General features: G+C 38.9%; 1 protein-coding gene across 4 annotated transcripts in view; it reads right to left on the bottom strand.

The window, feature by feature from the left end:
- BICC1 (BicC family RNA binding protein 1) overlaps nucleotides 1–16,869 on the bottom strand; it is a 269,545-nt gene that overhangs the window by 181,672 nt on the left and 71,004 nt on the right. The gene's annotated exons all lie outside the window — the stretch shown is intronic.

Below are 16,869 nucleotides of genomic sequence, written 5' to 3'. Positions count from 1 at the left end.
GAGTTATCTAATACTCCAATGAACTACAGGCATACCAACTTGAAGATACACTGCGGGAGAGGGATGCTCCTGAAAAAAAAATCATATTCTTGGGCCCACCCACAGATCCCACCACATCTTAGTCTTTGAGGGAGCCCAGGAACCTGCATTCTTGTAAACATACCAGATAATTCTTATACACAGAAGTCTCAAGCACTGTGTCATCACTGGTGACACTGCTACTTTTTATTTCCAAAATTTCAGTCAAGTTGGCTTACTAAAACTCCAGCCAGTGGCCCAAAGCCACCTATTACACATTTCACCTTAACCCCAGAACCACAGAGAAATACAATTACTTTGAGGCAGGTAAAATGTTTAAATATGACAACATAACTAATGTAACATTGTGTGTCAACTATACATATGTACATAAATATGACAGCATAAATCATCATAGGCATTAAAGTCATGCCTGTGTTCTGGGTATTTTGCATAATTCATTACAACCTAGAAAAGCTGCTTTTCAGGACGGAACTAAAGGATAACAGAAGCAGTAACTGACTCACCTTTTTTTTTTTTTTAAGATTTTTTATTTATTCAACAGAGATAGAGACAGCCAGCGAGAGAGGGAACACAAACAGGGGGAGTGGGAGAGAAAGACAGGCTCATAGCAGAGGAGCCCGACATGGGGCTCGATCCCATAACGCCGGGATCACGCCCTGAGCCGAAGGCAGACGCCTCAACCGCTGAGCCACCCAGGCGCCCCTGACTCACCTTTTATCATTAAAACTGTTTCCATCCCTTTCTAAACTTGCTCATCTCAAGGCCTGTTGAGCCAAGACTGCCTCACACTGCCATTTCATTAGAATAGGTGTGAAGTGGGGCGCCTGGGTGGCTCAGCCAGTTAAGTGTCTGCCTTTGGCTCAAGTCATGATCTCAAGAGTCCTGGGATCGAGACCCTGGTCAGTGAGTAAGTCTGCATCTTCCTCTCCCTCTGTGCCTCCCCCTGCTTGTGCTCTCTCTTGCTTTCTCTCTCTCTCAAATAAATAAATAAAATCTTAGAAAAAAAAAAAAAAGAAGAGGTGTGAAGTGCTAAGATAATCAGCAGATGCCCAGTGGTCCTGAAAGACTTACTTCTTCACTCAAGAGGAGCACGTCTACGATCTGCAGGTTTAAGGAATGAGTTCTAATATGCAAAAGAAAGGCAGCAAAGGTATTCATTCAGAGGGGATCTGACCATTAGGTCCTGTTCCATAGCTACCTGCACAATTCAACCTTCTGTAAAATGTTCTGCATAACCAAGTTACTACAGATCAAGGCAACCTCATTCAGAAGGTCTAGGAAACATTTAAGGGATCTCTTATTTCTTAAACTCAGCAGTTTGCTGCTGATAAATTACAAGTCTCCTTTTAGGAAATTAAGCAGATCCCCTCCTCTCAAAACATTTAGTTTGCAAAGAAGATATATTCTTGGAGGGCTAAGCCATCAATTCTCATCTCTGAAAAGAATCATTTGTTTTTGTTAAAGCTGATCAAAATCTAACATCCGATTATAATTTATTCCATTTAAAGTCCTTGGTTTGTTAACATGAATTCGTTTTTCATCAGTAGGCAGAACCCACCTTTAAATGTGGTTTTCATCTCAAACAATGCTTGAAGAATAATTTTAAGGTAATAGTCTTTGGCCTAGGATAAAAGTTATAACAGATACTATTTCCTCAATTTCCTTTCATAAAATAAGTGTGTATATTTATGATGCAAACACAGTGGTCATATTCTAAGCCATAGCTTTATTCTTATTCCCAGAATTTAGGTTTGGTTAAGGAGTCACATTCTATCTCAATTAAAATAAATCTGCTATAACAGCAGAGTGGGCCTGTATGCATTCATTTTCTTAAACAATTCTATCTTTGTTTACTTTGGAAAGTTTAAACTCATTTTTCTTAAGTTCAAGAAACCAAAATGTCTTAGACCTAGATTATTCACCACTCTCAAAATATTCAAGCCTTTCTAAAAAGGTAATGACAGTTGGCAATGCTCTATCAAGTTCTGGATGTGCATGCTTGAGGCACCTATCCTCAAATATTCAGTGTAAAAACTCTCTAGAACATCTTCCTGATTTTGCTAAACCAGTTTAGGTTAATTTCAGAAAGGTTTGAAAAAAAATTCTGGCCCTTTAATGGGTCAGGTAGGCTACGTGAATCCATCCTTTTTAAAATGGTGTATTTTTCCAGAGAATACAAAGATTTTATCTCAGCTAAATATATAATTTATATAATTACACTATAATAACCCTGAAATTCAGTAATACCATAAGCACCAATGAAGCTGTCGTGACTATATAGTGGTGTTGTAAATTCATTCAATCATTTTAAAAAACAATTTGGTTTATGTAAAGAGTAGCTATCATTTCCAAGTAGTTCCCAATAATTCTATTTCTAGGAGCCTAGGTCCTAAGAATATAATCCAAATCATAAGAGGAAAAACTACCGGCACAAACATGTTCATTTTCATAATACTTGTAATGAGCAAAACATGGAAAAAGCAATAAAAGAATTAAGAAAATTTAGATATAGGCACTTATTCAAACATTTTAAGGTTATTTTAAAAGATGGTTTTGCTAGTTTGCAAGAACTGATGCAGTATGAAAAATGAATACAGTAAATATGCAGTCAAAAAAAAAAAAAGTAGGTCATAAAAGTTTATGTGTGATATGATTGTAAATATTATCCTTTAAATACAGACATAAAACTAGGGACATTAATCAGAAGGCCAAAATGTATATGCCAGGAAAAAGTATTATTATATTATAATATACCTTATATTATCTTTATTTCCCAAATTTTCTTGGGGTATAGCTATAGTACTCTGAAAAGAGCCCAGAAAACTGTAGACACATACATATGTAAAAGTAAAGAGTACTTAAGAATTTTTACCATAAGTCATGGTTTGTCTCTCCCTCTGATTCCCCCCTCTTCGTTTTTCCCTTTTTTCAAACTGAGGGTTTTTAGAGAGGAGGGGGTATGGGGGGACAGGTTAGCACAGTGATGGGTATTAAGAAGAGCCCGTATTGCATGAAGCACTGGGTATTATCCGCAAACAATGAATCATGGAACACTACATCAAGAACTAATGATGTACTGTATGGTGACTAACATAATAAAAAAAAAATTTTAATTAAACACCTTTATTTGAAAAACAAAAAGAATTTTTACCATAAGTCAAATCATTTTTTAAAGTATCTATTTGTGAGAAAATACTCTATGAATCTGTTTACTCATATATCTAATTAAACTCAGTAAACTGATTTCCAAAGGATACTTTAAGACTAACAAAGTCAAAATGAATGTACAAAATAGTACTTCTTGCCCAAGTTCTTCAATTGTCTATCCACGCTAGAATGCTCGCCTTCTAGCAGGTCCTGCCAAGCTTCTCCCACCATGCTGACAGACAGCCTGTCTCCTCACTCCCTGGTCCTGAATCCACACAAACTCTCCCCATGTACAATGCAGTCAGCTTAACTGTACCTACTCAGTGGTTATAAACAGAACACTACAGCTGGGGGGCTTCCAAACAAGCACTTTTTACAAGCACAATCACAAGCCAACAAAAATGATTTCGAAAAATGGGGTGCTATATTACGTGCTTATTATAACAGCAAGGACTGGGAGTCAACTTCTCAAAATAGATGCTGCTGTGTGAACCATGAGAAATCCCCCTCACACTCATACACAGAGATGAGTGCAAAGGGAACAGCAAAAAGTTCACTGCCAGCAATTAGGAAAGAATAACTCGAGCTTTAGTGGATGCATCTTAAAACAATTCTTGAGCAATCTCTGCCCAAAGAACTTCAGAAATGTAATAAACCACACACACACACACACACACACACACACACACAGTGAAGTGTGGTGTTCCCTCCCAACCCTCTTACATTAGATCTTGTGAAAGACAACCTAAATTGCATTTGTTAGAGCAAGAGTGTTATTGGGTGGCTATAATCGGGTAAAAATATTTCCATAAGAAAAAAAAAGTATCCCTTCTCCATCACCCTCCAGTCCTGGAAATGGGTAGAAACTGGCCTCAGAAGTTTTAAAGGGAGATACTCCTCGATCAAGCAATCAACATGGATCTGATGCCGTGTCCAACCCTTTTCCAAGTGCAAACGAGGGGAGGGAGTGCAGGAGAGGACAGGTACTTAAAATTTAGGGGCACTTGGGTGGCTCAGTCGGTTAAGAAACCGACTCGATTTCAGCTCAGGTCTAGATCTCAGGGTGGTGAGATCGAGCCCCATGTCAGGCTCCACGCTGAGCATGGAGCCTGCTTAAGATTTTCTCTCTCTCCCTCTGCACCTCTGCCACGTGTCTCTCTCTCTCTAAAGAAAAAAAAAGAGAAAGGAAAAAAAGAAAATTCAGGTTTTTCTTTTTAATTATTTGAAGGACTTAAAATTAAGAAGAAAAACAAATTCATGGCAGACTATTCTTTACAAGTATTAATTCAGAATCTGTCTCCAACATTCTCCACAGCCCCTCCAACCACAAAAGGAAAAAAAAAAAAAAACCCGACAAGGGCAAAGGAGCGGGCAAAGATTACTCCAATTTCAACCAAAACTAATATTCAGCCACATATGTAATATTGCATGTATTTCTCATCACAACACCTAAAGAAAGGACTGTGTCCAGACAAGAGCAATTAATACAATGAGATATTTATTAGAGGGTATTTTTCCTTTAAAAAATTTTTCTGTGAAAAATTTCATTTTAGGAAGGATAAGTTGAAGATATTATAAAATCACACTTAAAAATTATAAAGGGTATGGACAGAATACAAAGGTTTGTCAGAGCCTGAGAAATATAGTCTAGAAAAATAACACCACCCCACACTGAGAAACATTACTAAGTCCTACTTTATCCGTGGTGAGGAAACCTATGAAATTTGGTAGCAGAGGCTAGAAACAGAACTGAATACAAGAAGATTTCAGAGCAATTCATTCACTCCACAATCCAGAAGCAGTGTGTTGGGAAAGCTGCCTGTGTGTGGGGTCAAAGAGCACCCACCTCAACTCCTGAGGACACAGCAGCATTCCTAAAACAACTCCTGAAGCCTAATATTCAGGGCACCTGGGAAAGAGCTTCCTGCTTCATCTTACAACCTCCCCACCAGTTAGGCCACATTTCCCATACTTTCCACCATGCACCAGGTCAAATGAATCCGCTTTCAGTCGCCACCAAGGGAAGAGGCCCCAAGTCACAGCCACACTGGACTGAGTCCTTGGCAATTCTTCCCTTACAGCCCAACAGCATGAAAGCAATGTGGAAGAGCACTGGTGTGGGGCACCTTTGGAACACAGGAAGGGAAGCAGATGCGGAGCTGACAAACGCAAAGCCAGGTGTGACGGTGAAGGGATATTTCCCAAAACTGGGGAGTGTCCATTTAGATCTTTGAGGAAAGGAAAAAGTGCACTAGTAGAAAGGACAAGCAGTGCAGGACGGGCAAGTCCATCATAAAGCAGAGCGAGCACCTGTGGTCAAAGATCAGTTTCTCTAAAGCAAAATATTTCCCGCTCATTCCGAAACAGGGGCATATTATATTCTACACTTTTGCGCCATTTTATTTCTGTGGCTCATTTGCCAGACAGCTGTTTTTTTTTTTTAAATAGATGATCTAAAGAAACCTGTAAGATGACAACAAGGAATTGAGAATAATGAAAAAGAATCTTAAAACGTCAGGTAATTGGAATCACGTTTACTAGAGAAACTTGGAGTACTTTTGGTTAAGCTTTGGTGTTTTACAGTGAAACAATTTTTTTAAATTCTATTATAATTCCCAAGCTTCTTGCTTTCAAATAAGAGGGAAATGCCCTCACTTCCCAAAGCATCCATTTTTACCAGAAATTCAAGTACTGTCCTTCTTCAATGCACACTCCGTTTCTTGGCAGTAACTGGAACTGAAAACCCAACATTCTTTAAGGAGAAATTTTAAGAGATGCTCTAAAACAGGGAGAGATTTGTTTTTAATAGACTTCCTTATAATGAGTTATTTCATAGATAGAGACCTCTAGGACGACACCCAAGAACCAGAAGACACAACTCCTTAGCACAAGCGGGCCATTTACATCCCTGATCCAGTCAGAGATGTCACAAGTCCTGCTGCCAGCCAAAGCCAGACCGATCATCGCCAGGGCAAGGGATCAGCACTTCATGCTTAGTCAGTAGCTCTGCTGATTTTGGAAATTCTATGTATAAAAGATGGATTTCTCCTTGGTAAACAAACAAACAAACAAAAAGAAAAGCCCAAATCCTCAAGAGGTGTTTTCTGCTCTACAATCAATTCTCTGACCGTAAAGTTAATAGGAACAAAAGAGCATATCATCCATAATCCCATGGACTGATGGTTGCCTCTTGTTAATTCCATGTGAATAAACTGACCTTTAGGTTTTATGGAAATAATTACAAATGGGGGGATGGGAACAAAAGCTGTATATGATGTAGTAACTAGTATTCTTTATTAGTTCTGCTAGCTGAACAACTCTGAGCAAAATGACTTAACTTCTCTGTATCTCATATACCTTTTTTGTGAAATGAGAATAAAAATAGTTCTTACATCTTTTATTGGATTCCCCCAAAGGTAGACTCTGACAAGTGCTTGAGTAAAAGTAATTTAACTTAGAAGTTGATCCCAAGGGTTGCTAATAGGGAGGTTTGGGAAAGAAAGCAAAGAGGGAAGTCTGTACAGATGTCTGAGTGGGGTCCATTTGTGGGACTTGGGGCCCATTCTGCAGGGACCTGTCAGAGACTGCAGGGAGATCCTCAGAGCTGTCCCCTGGAGGGGCTCAGAGGCTGGTATTCACCCACCAATTCTAATGCATCACTGTCTGTGGGCAGCGTCTGCTGAGGGAGTGCCTTTGGCCACAGATACCCTTGGATAGGAGTCACAGGGGCTAGGGGTGTAACTCCTGAACTGGTTGTCTCACTGAGAGTCCAGCCTCCCAGAAAATCCCTCAGTCTCAGGCAAACCAGGAGAGTTGTCATCCTTACCCAGTGCTTGAGCGGCAACAGGTGTGGGCAGGGCCAGCTCTGCTCTGCCACTTGATGTTGTGAGGATCAGGTGAGCACTTGCAGAGCACTTAGCATGGGACACAGCACTCAGCGAGGATGTTAGCTCTTCTGGCATATTCCAAGCACCATAAGAATCATGAGATCTTCTCTAACCCCACAGGAAACACACAGTGCCTATGCCACACTGTGCCTGACAGGTATCTTGCCCTCTGGAGCCTGGGTCCACTGGAGGGTTCAACTGCCCAGCCCTGCCTACTTAAATGACTTACTTAAATGAATGCCACAAATGAGAGCCTCTGATACAAGAAATGCCTTTCTTACCTGCTCTGTCACTGACACAGAGTGGAGAATCTCAGCTTGAAATTCAAGTCAGACATAAAAAAGAACTAAAAATGTTAAAACCAGGAGAAGCAGATTTCCTAGTCCACCTCCACATCACTGACACTCCCCTCTCTCTCCTGCAAAAGAAGTAACCGATGCACAAGAGGGCCCTAAACTCTGCAGGATACAAGACACACTCATGTACTGCCGGGACCTTTGGCTCCCACAAGCTGTGTCAAGAGCCAGCTGCATCTATTCCCAAATACATCTGTCAAATTATCCCAAAAATTATGAATACCAAAAATTATCCCCAATCAGCCCCCCATATTCAGAAAAGACCTTGGCCCTATAACAAAAAGAGTGAATGTGTGTGTGTGTGTATGTGTGTGTGTGTGTATATATATATATATATAGAGAGAGAGAGAGAGAGAGAGAGAGAATGAATTTTATATATATTTTTAAGGGGATAGCAAAATATTTATAGTATTTGTTTATGATTCCCCAATTTTCCCCAGTTTATTTGGTTTCAGTCACACTGGAAAAGCACTTGTACTCTACCAACTCCTTCTGCAGTATATGTGGGATAGCTAGTATGTCTATTCTAAGGTATCTTCTCAAAGAATCTATGTGAGAGCCTCTCTGAAAATGGCAGAGAAGACACCAAACCCTAGGTCCCTTCCTGACTAGTTATTAATGAAACAGAACTACTTTCCATGATACACAGAAAATATAAACCATCCTATCAATTACTGCTAACCTTAAACACACCTCCAATTACTCAAAAGCCAGGAGCTTAATGAGGCTCTGGGTCTTGGTCAGCATGAACTGGAGCTTCTCAGCCACCTAAAACCCATTTACATTAGTCTCACAGTTTATCGTACAAACTAACACTTCCATACACTGCAACTGTGAATCATAACCATATCAAAAATGTTTATGACACAGGGGAGTAAAACTGGCAAGTGAACGTTCAAAACCCACAAGGGAGAAAGGAATATTAAATGGCATTGCCATCTCCTTCCACTAACTTCATGGTACAAGCTTTAAACAAAACCATAAACTAATACAAATAAATTGCTAAGAACAGTCTTTTTCATAAGAATTTCAATTCACTTTTGAGCTTTATTACACTCAAGTTTTTGTGAAAATTCCTACATTAGAAAATACCTACATGTGTATTACTGACTTGAAATTTTGAAAATGAAAAGTATTTTTCTTTTCCCTGAAGCCCCTGTGCACTAAGCTCATGGAACTTAACAAGTGGGTAACCGTCATGTACACTTGCAATTATATTGTTTGAGAAAATTCAATTCTGCTCAATAAGGCAGGAAATTCTGCTCAGCAACAAAGGAAAATAAATGGATAGATGAAACTCATCAGGTGTGTTTAACATAGATAAGTAATGAGATGTGATAAGGTGTGAACACAGAAAGGGACGAAAGAACCAAAAGGCACATAAAATTCATGAGACACTAAATATACAAGAGGCACCTAATATTCATAAGGTAACAAATATGCATGAGGCACCTGTGGCACTAAATATTCATGATGCACAAATTATATATGGGACATATGGCATTCCATATGCATGAGGTATTAATTAGGCCACCGGGGGTAACATCCACTCTCTTTCTCCACACAAAACACACAACTAAAACTCATAGTTGTCAACAGCCCAACGGGCAGACCCCTGTGTCTCTCCCACAGAGAACAAGGGGGCAAACCAGACCAGATAAGACCCTGTTGGCAAGTTAATGATAGTGGTTGATGCCCAATTCCTGAAGTCACCTCAATTCAGTAAGCTCATTGATTTACACACATACACACAAATAAATGTATTTCCCAAGGATATACGAATGTTTATATACTTTGTGCTGTACATGTGTTTGCATGTGAGTGCGCATGGTGCGTGTGCAAGTATGGTGCATGTGTATAGCAGGTATATAGTGCATTGTATGTGTGTGTCTATATCTACTATACACCATGTGAGGATAGGAAATCCATGCAGGTCTTACTGGCACTGTATTCTGGGCACCTAACAACAGTGTCTGACACAAAGAAAGTACTTAGCAAATATTTATAGCACTAACTGCTTGTCAGTAAGGAATCACCAAGAACATTCAACTGTAGAGCTTGAATTCACCCAGATGGGAACTGGATCTTAATTATTTTTTTACCCACCTATCCTCCAATGTATGACAATATCTGAAATGTAGCAGACATATAATTCACATTAAATGGATGGATGGATGGATGGATGGATGGATGGATGGATGGATGGATGAATGGATGAATAAATGGGCTAAGAAACCAAGAATCAAATAAGTGGCATTTTCTAGTTATTCTACTTAAAATGGATTTATAATCTTCAGAGAAAATTACATATGACTACCTTTTTACTACTAGCATGTAGAAACATCATTACCCAGCTGTAGAAAATTTTAAATAAGGTGAGGATATCTCTTTAATGATAAAGATTAACTAGAAGAAAACAAGCAAAATTAGTATTAGCAATATTGTGTATTTTGTGTGTAGCTTACCAACCCCTATATTTCCGAACAAAAGTTGTGTGTTTCTTAAAATGCAGTTAACAACCCATCTTAACCACTTCTCTGGAAGTACATCATTACCTGTCACACTGGGAGAATAATACCTACACTACTAGAATTTTTATAATTAAATGAATTAATGAGTTCATTATTGGAAAAACTAAATCATAGCTGATTTTTTAAAAATTTTATTTTAAAATGACCACACAAAGAGTTGTGTCATAGTCCTGGATAGGAACAGACCACATAGACTACCCAAACCTTACTTGCCAATAAAAAACACTCTTCAAAACAAAGGAAAAAACAACAATACTACAATGTTATCACAATTACTCCAGCCTATTAAATATCACAAATTACTGACCTGGGGCACACAGCATTAAGTCAACTGAATTCCACTTTCATACTCTACCTCTGTAACTTCCCATTATCACTTGCTAAGTACAACTGTAAATTAGAGATCTAGAAGGAAAGAAATTAATAACTATCAGGTGAGGCTGTACAATAACTAGTTTTATTTATTCTAATTTTTATTAATGGAGAACAGAAACACAATCATTACTAAGTCTATAACCTGCTTGTTAGCCTTTTTCAAACTATTCTGTGCTCAAGTACTTAAAAAAAAAAAAAGGTTTTAGACCCACTTTGTTAGTCACTGTGCTAAGAAAACACTGAAACAGCCTAGCTAACATCCCAATTTGTCCAGGAGTTTCCCAGTTTTAGCACTGAACATTCCATGTCTTCAGAATCCCCTCACTCCTAAATAAACTGGAACAGCTGGTCACCCTACACTGAGAAATAAATGAAGAGAAAAGGAGAAACAGGTATGGTCCTTATATTCATGAACCATACTGCCCAACAACGGAAAGAGAAATTAATTAGCAATCACAAAGAGAAATCATGAAATAGCATCACAGCAATGATCCTCATATCCTAGAATTAAGGCTAAAGCCCAGAGCTAAGTACACACAATACATGTTCATAGAGTAACCAATGGAGTACAGGTAAGGGGAAGCCACCTCCTCCCAGAGTTTACTGAGACACACCAGCCTGGCCCTAAGTCCACCACGCATTATCCCACCCAAACTCTAGTCAATACAAAAAGAGGACTGACACAAAGGATGGACACCTTTTGAGGAGAATGGAAGTCATGGGGGAAGAGGTTATTTCTTCCCCTTCTGATTTGGAAATAGAAAAGGTAAAATGAATAGGATTGATGCTTAAACACTGAAATGGAAAAGGCTGTAACATTTGGTTGACTTATCATTAAGGAATACGATATATTCTACATCACAGAAAACGGAATTTCAATATAGCCCAGTTAAGGACAATTACTGAAAGGAGTGGCTCAGATGGTTAAGTAGTCTGTCTTTGGGTTCAGGTCGTGGTCTCCAGGTCCTGGGATCAAGCCCCACATTGGGCTCCCCGTTCAGCGGGGAGTCTGCTTCTCCCTCTCCCTCTGCCTCTCCTCCCCCGTTTGTGCTCTCTTTCTCTCAAATGAATAAATACAAAATCTTGAAAGAAAAAAAAAGAACAATTACTAAAAAAGCATGTGTGTATGGGGACAGGTGTGCAGTTATGAATATGACAGTTTCACCTTCGCACTCAGAACAGAAATACTCAACTAACTCCATAAAACTGTTACAATCACAAACTATGGCAAGAGTTATGAAGAAAACGTACAGACAACTTGACAGCATTCAACTGGGGTCCTTTTGCAGGCCAACTAGCAAAAGGAAGACCTCCCTGAGAAGTGCATGGATGAAAACATAAAGAATGAGTGTACGTACAGAGAGCAAGGTGCGGGGAGATGAGGGGACTCCTTGGCGGACAGAAGAGCCCATTCAGAGCCCCTGAGGCAGCCTAGAAACTGGAAGAAGGGCAACAGAGAATGGCAGGATAAGGAATAAGGCGTAGAACCCTGAGGCCCCAACAGGGATTTTTTTTTTTATCCCAAAATTTTAAGAGAAATGACAGTAGTATATTTGCATTTTTAAAAGATCTCTGTAGCTAAAGTATGGAAAACATCTGAAGGAGGTCAAAAGAACATATGTTGTACACCTTTAAAAAAATCACACTGTACCACCTAAATATATACAATTTTTATGTTTCAATAATACCTCAGTAAAGCCTAAGGGAGGGGGGGACAGGGGGAGAGAATATCCTGGGAGACCAGTTAGTAAGTTCCTACACATCTTAGTATAGGCGTGGCAGAAACAGATGTCTTTGATTTGAAAACTATCTTGGAAGCAAAATCCACCAAAGTTATATGATAGATTGTATATGAAAAGTGAGGAAAACGAAGATAGAGTCAAGGATGACTCTAAGGTAGCAACGTAATCAACTGATAGTGACATCACTTACTAAGACACAGCGCATTAAGGGAAAACAAAGGTTAGGGTGGAAAGCCATGAATTCTATTTGGGGTACATGGAGTTTAAGCAGTATGGGAGGCAGAATTATGGCCCCCATACCCAACCCCTGAGATCCTTCAGTATGTTAGGCTACATGGTAAGGGAGAATAAACGCAGCAAATGGAATTAACATTCCTAACAGCTGACCTTAAAATAAGGTGACTATTCTGGATTCTCTGAGTGGGCCCAATATAATCACAAGTGTCCTTAAAGATGGAAGAGTCAGAGAAAGATTTGATGATTAAGGGAATGGAAAACAATTTTAATTTTTAATGTATATATTTTTTATCTTTTGAAATCTGCCATGTGTATATATTACACATTCAAAGCAAACAGGTAGGCTTTTTTCATTCCTCCCAAATGGGGAGAAGGGAGGATCCCTCAGCACTTTCCCCTCCTTTTTTTGCTTCTAATACAGTATGGTGAATAGCCAAAATCCATCATTCGATGTCAAAACCTGAGTATTTCCAATACCTCATATCCATTTTCTTCCCCTCCCCCCCGCCCGAGATGGAACCAAATCTCTGCTTCTGTTTGTTGTTCTCTTTTTCTACTTTTTTTTTTTTTTTTTAAGAACCACAAAACAGGCACTTGAAAAGTTGAAATGCCCCCTTTAAAAAACTTGGTGTATTTTTGTTCTATTCTCTCAAAGAGTGTATCGATCTAGATCTGTGGATTAAGAAAAAGAAAACACTTAAAAATAATACTAAACATGTATATGCATGGTGATAAAGAGGTTGACTATGAATAACTTAATATTATAATAAACTAATAAACATTTAAATATAAATACTAGCATTACCACTTAATTGTTTGTGGTTCTTCAGTACTATTTAGAAAAGCACTATTATTTTTTTTAACATTTTTCTTAAAGATTTTATTTATTCACTTGACAGAGATAGAGACAGCCAGCAAGAGAGGGAACACAAGCAGGGGAAGTGGGAGAGGAAGAAGCAGGCTTCCAGCGGAGGAACCCGATGGGGGGCTCGATCCCAGGACTCTAGGATCACGCCCTGAGCTGAAGGCAGACGCCCAACAACTGAGCCACCCAGGCACCCCTAGAAAAGCACTATTATTAAAAATAGTTCAGTTAACACTTAAAATGATGCTTCAACATACAAAACCTTCACAACTAGGCTACATTATCTGTGACTTCATATCATCCTTTTTAATTTTATTTACATTCAATTAACATATAGTGTATTATTAGGTTCATATCATTTCATAAAAAATAGAACTATACAAATAGCAGGAAGATCGGCAGGAGAAGGAAGGGAAGAATGAAGGGGGGGTAAACAGAAGGGGGAATGAACCATGAGAGACTATGGACTCTGGGAAACAAACTGAGGGTTTCAGAGGGGAGGGGGATAGGGGATTGGGATTAGGCCGGTGATGGGTATTAAGGAGGGCACGTATTGCATGGAGCACTGGGTGTTATACGCAAATAATGAATCATGGAACACTACACCAAAAACTAAGGATGCACTGTATGGTGACTAACATAACATAATAAAAAATTATTGCTTAAAAAAAAGGAAAAAAATAAAGAAAAAATAGGACTATACAGATTCTTATTACTTCCTGTAATTAATGAGTATAGGCAATAGAAAGATCTTTATTGCTTTCAAGACCCCAAGAAATAGAGCTGCCATTTATTTTTAAAGGAAAATAAAAGTCTTAGATATTTCTAGCAACTTTTTTGCATGTAAGTACCTTCAAAATTTGAAAACCACCTCTCTCTCTTCCTGATTAAATCTTTTCCTAAAATCTTACAGTTATGACATAAATTTTTCTGTTCTTAGGTCTCATCATCAAGACATCCTAAGCAGACTTATCAAACACAAAATTCCTCTGATAATGTCTTATCTTGAAAAACCACTAGACCTGTTATACACTGAGTTTAATTTCTCTTGTTTGTACTCCACTGGTAACTGAGGTTTTCAAATTTCATGGAAATGCTTGATACTGGGAAGGGGAGGCTGGTGTCAGAAAGAGACCAAAACTGCAAAGCATAAAATTCTGGAAAAAGAGAATCACTTCTCACACAACCCTCAAACTAAACTGGTTCCATGGACTGATTTACAGTGAGCAATGTATACATCCTATTATCCAAAATAATGGCTAATCCAAAAAAGCTGTTCCTTTATACTTTGCAAAACATCCAGGGCTTTCTTTGCCCTGTAAATTTGCCTTTCTAAGCATACTCCCTTTAAGCTAATTAGCCTCCATTCCCTCTGAAAACACAACTCAACCAACTGGGCAGAGTCAGCCAGAAGTCCAACCAAATCGAAAGGGAGAAGGGGCAGTTCTTGACAGTTCGCAACTAGCTCAGAAAATGGGAGGGAAAAAATCCCATTACCTTAAAAATAGGAAGGATTAGGAATGAGCACTCTCCAGCCTCCATTCTGAAAGAAGGAAATAATAACTTGGTAGTGATAAAATGACACCCAGCAAGAGCCCTGAACTTCTCTGCTCAGAGATGGATTGTAAAATTAGAAAGAACTATACTACCACAAAACACCCTTCCACACTAGGCCAGGCTCTAAGATATGACCATTTACATGTTTAGTAAGATTATGACCTTAGGGTTCAGGTGTTTGCCACCAATGAGTGCCCGTACACAAACGACTTCTTTAGTAAGGAAAATTCTCCATTTACTTTGGCTGCAAGACCACCTCAGCACTAGCAGGAACTTAGGTGCAAGCAGCATAACCTGAAAAAAAGTCAAAGTATCTTCTGCCCAGCATGGAGTGGACCATTCCCCCCCAGACACCCGCTGAGCTTCGCTCTCAAACCAGCTGTAAAGAAAGTCCTGATGAGGCCAGAGGCAAGACTGAGCCAAGGCAGCAGGGCAGAAACTGGGAACTTACCCGGAACAAAGCCTTAGGCCCCACGAGAAGCATGGCGGGGGTTCAGTGTGGTTGACTATCAGTGGTACCATGTGAGGGGAGCTCTGGGCCCCTCATCAGCCCAAACTTTCACGAGGAATCAACTCATGAGAAATCTGGTATCATGAGGATTTCAAAATAGCCACTTCCTGACCGTTCAATGTCTTAAAAGGCACTGCCAAGGTATGCCTCTCCTTATTCAAACATAGGACAGGAGAGAGAGTGCTAGCTTTCACGGAGGAACAGCAAAGAGACAGCAGAGAGAACTCTGCATGTGTGGAAGTCCAAGGAGGTTAACTCCTGCACACACAGGTGGGAGGAGAGCATGGCTCAGACACAGATTCTTGAGCTTTTCTCTGATGCAGGGGAGGGGGACACAGCAACCCGATCCCTCGCCTCTCTGGCAATTATGCCAGAAGCTATTTATCTCCAATTCTGTTGCATCTCCATTTACCACATATTTAGGGAGAAGTGGTATCTGGAAAAGTTGCTCTCAAACACTACAAAATTTTCAGCCATCAGGAGGCAATCATTTCCACTGTGCTTACTAAGGAAGGAATGTGGGCTATTATTTTAGGAACATTTTCAACAACCAGAGTCAAACAAGAAAAAGTTTCTGCATCACTCCTTATTAAGAAAAATAGATTAACTGGAACATACATTCCCCTAAGTTTTCTATCAATTAAGGAGGCAACTGGAATACAATGTAGGTCCTAGACTAGGGGCTGTATGATTTTATTGGGGAGCAGAAAAGCAGACAGCAGAACATACTGAGAGAAAAATAAAAAAGCAATTAGAAGAGATTGTTTGAAGTCTTAGGAACAAAAAAAAATAGTAACTTGAAAATACTCATACTCAACAATACTCAATAAAGTATGATTCAAAAAGATGATCAAAAGTAAAAATATCAAAGTCAGAATGTTTCTGAAGATGTCATTCAGAAAAGAAGGGTAATTATGGATTTGAAACCACAAATCAACAGTCCTTATTATAAGAGAAAATTTTAATTGCCCTTATCCCCATCCACCTCTCCACATCCTCTCCAGGGTAATAAGTAATTATTTTTTGCCTTGTGACCAATATAAAAGTTTTGCTACCACTTAGGTAGAAAAGTCAAAGACAGCCACAGTAAAATCTTTTAGTCTTCCATTAAGGAATAATAATTAAAAATTTAAGTAGGAAACATTCCATGTGTATGGAATAAGAGAGTGCTAAATGTGATTTTTTTTTTAAAGCAAAAACACAGCTTACTCTAGCTGAAATAGTTGCCAGTTCAGAACTATTTTTTTTCCACTTGGAATAAAATAATACTTCAAATAATCATTTGGACTGATTCCTTCTGTGCCTCCAACATTGTTATTGCAAAGAATTTAGGGTTTTAAGAGCATATTTTAAATTAAATGACTAGGGTTTCAAATTCAGGTACGTATATTTTTAAAACTCAAAGCAGCTTCAGAAAGATTGCAGAGAACTAACAGAGATCCAGAAAGTATTGCAGTGTAGCCAAAAACCTTTGGATAAATAACATCTGGCATTAGGGGTTTGCTATACTTGAGTTTCTCAACTTCCTCTCTGGAGAAATTTAAGTCCCTTTTGGCCTCTCTCTGATTTCCTTAAAAATGTTTCTGGAAACAGATACTTCACCATCTTCCATCTTCCTT

This window comes from Ailuropoda melanoleuca, chromosome 6, assembly GCF_002007445.2.
Source record: "Ailuropoda melanoleuca isolate Jingjing chromosome 6, ASM200744v2, whole genome shotgun sequence".
Classification (NCBI taxonomy): Eukaryota; Metazoa; Chordata; class Mammalia; order Carnivora; family Ursidae; genus Ailuropoda; species Ailuropoda melanoleuca.
The sequence above is the reverse complement of the archived record's forward strand: the minus strand, read 5'-3'. Positions and strand labels throughout refer to the sequence as shown.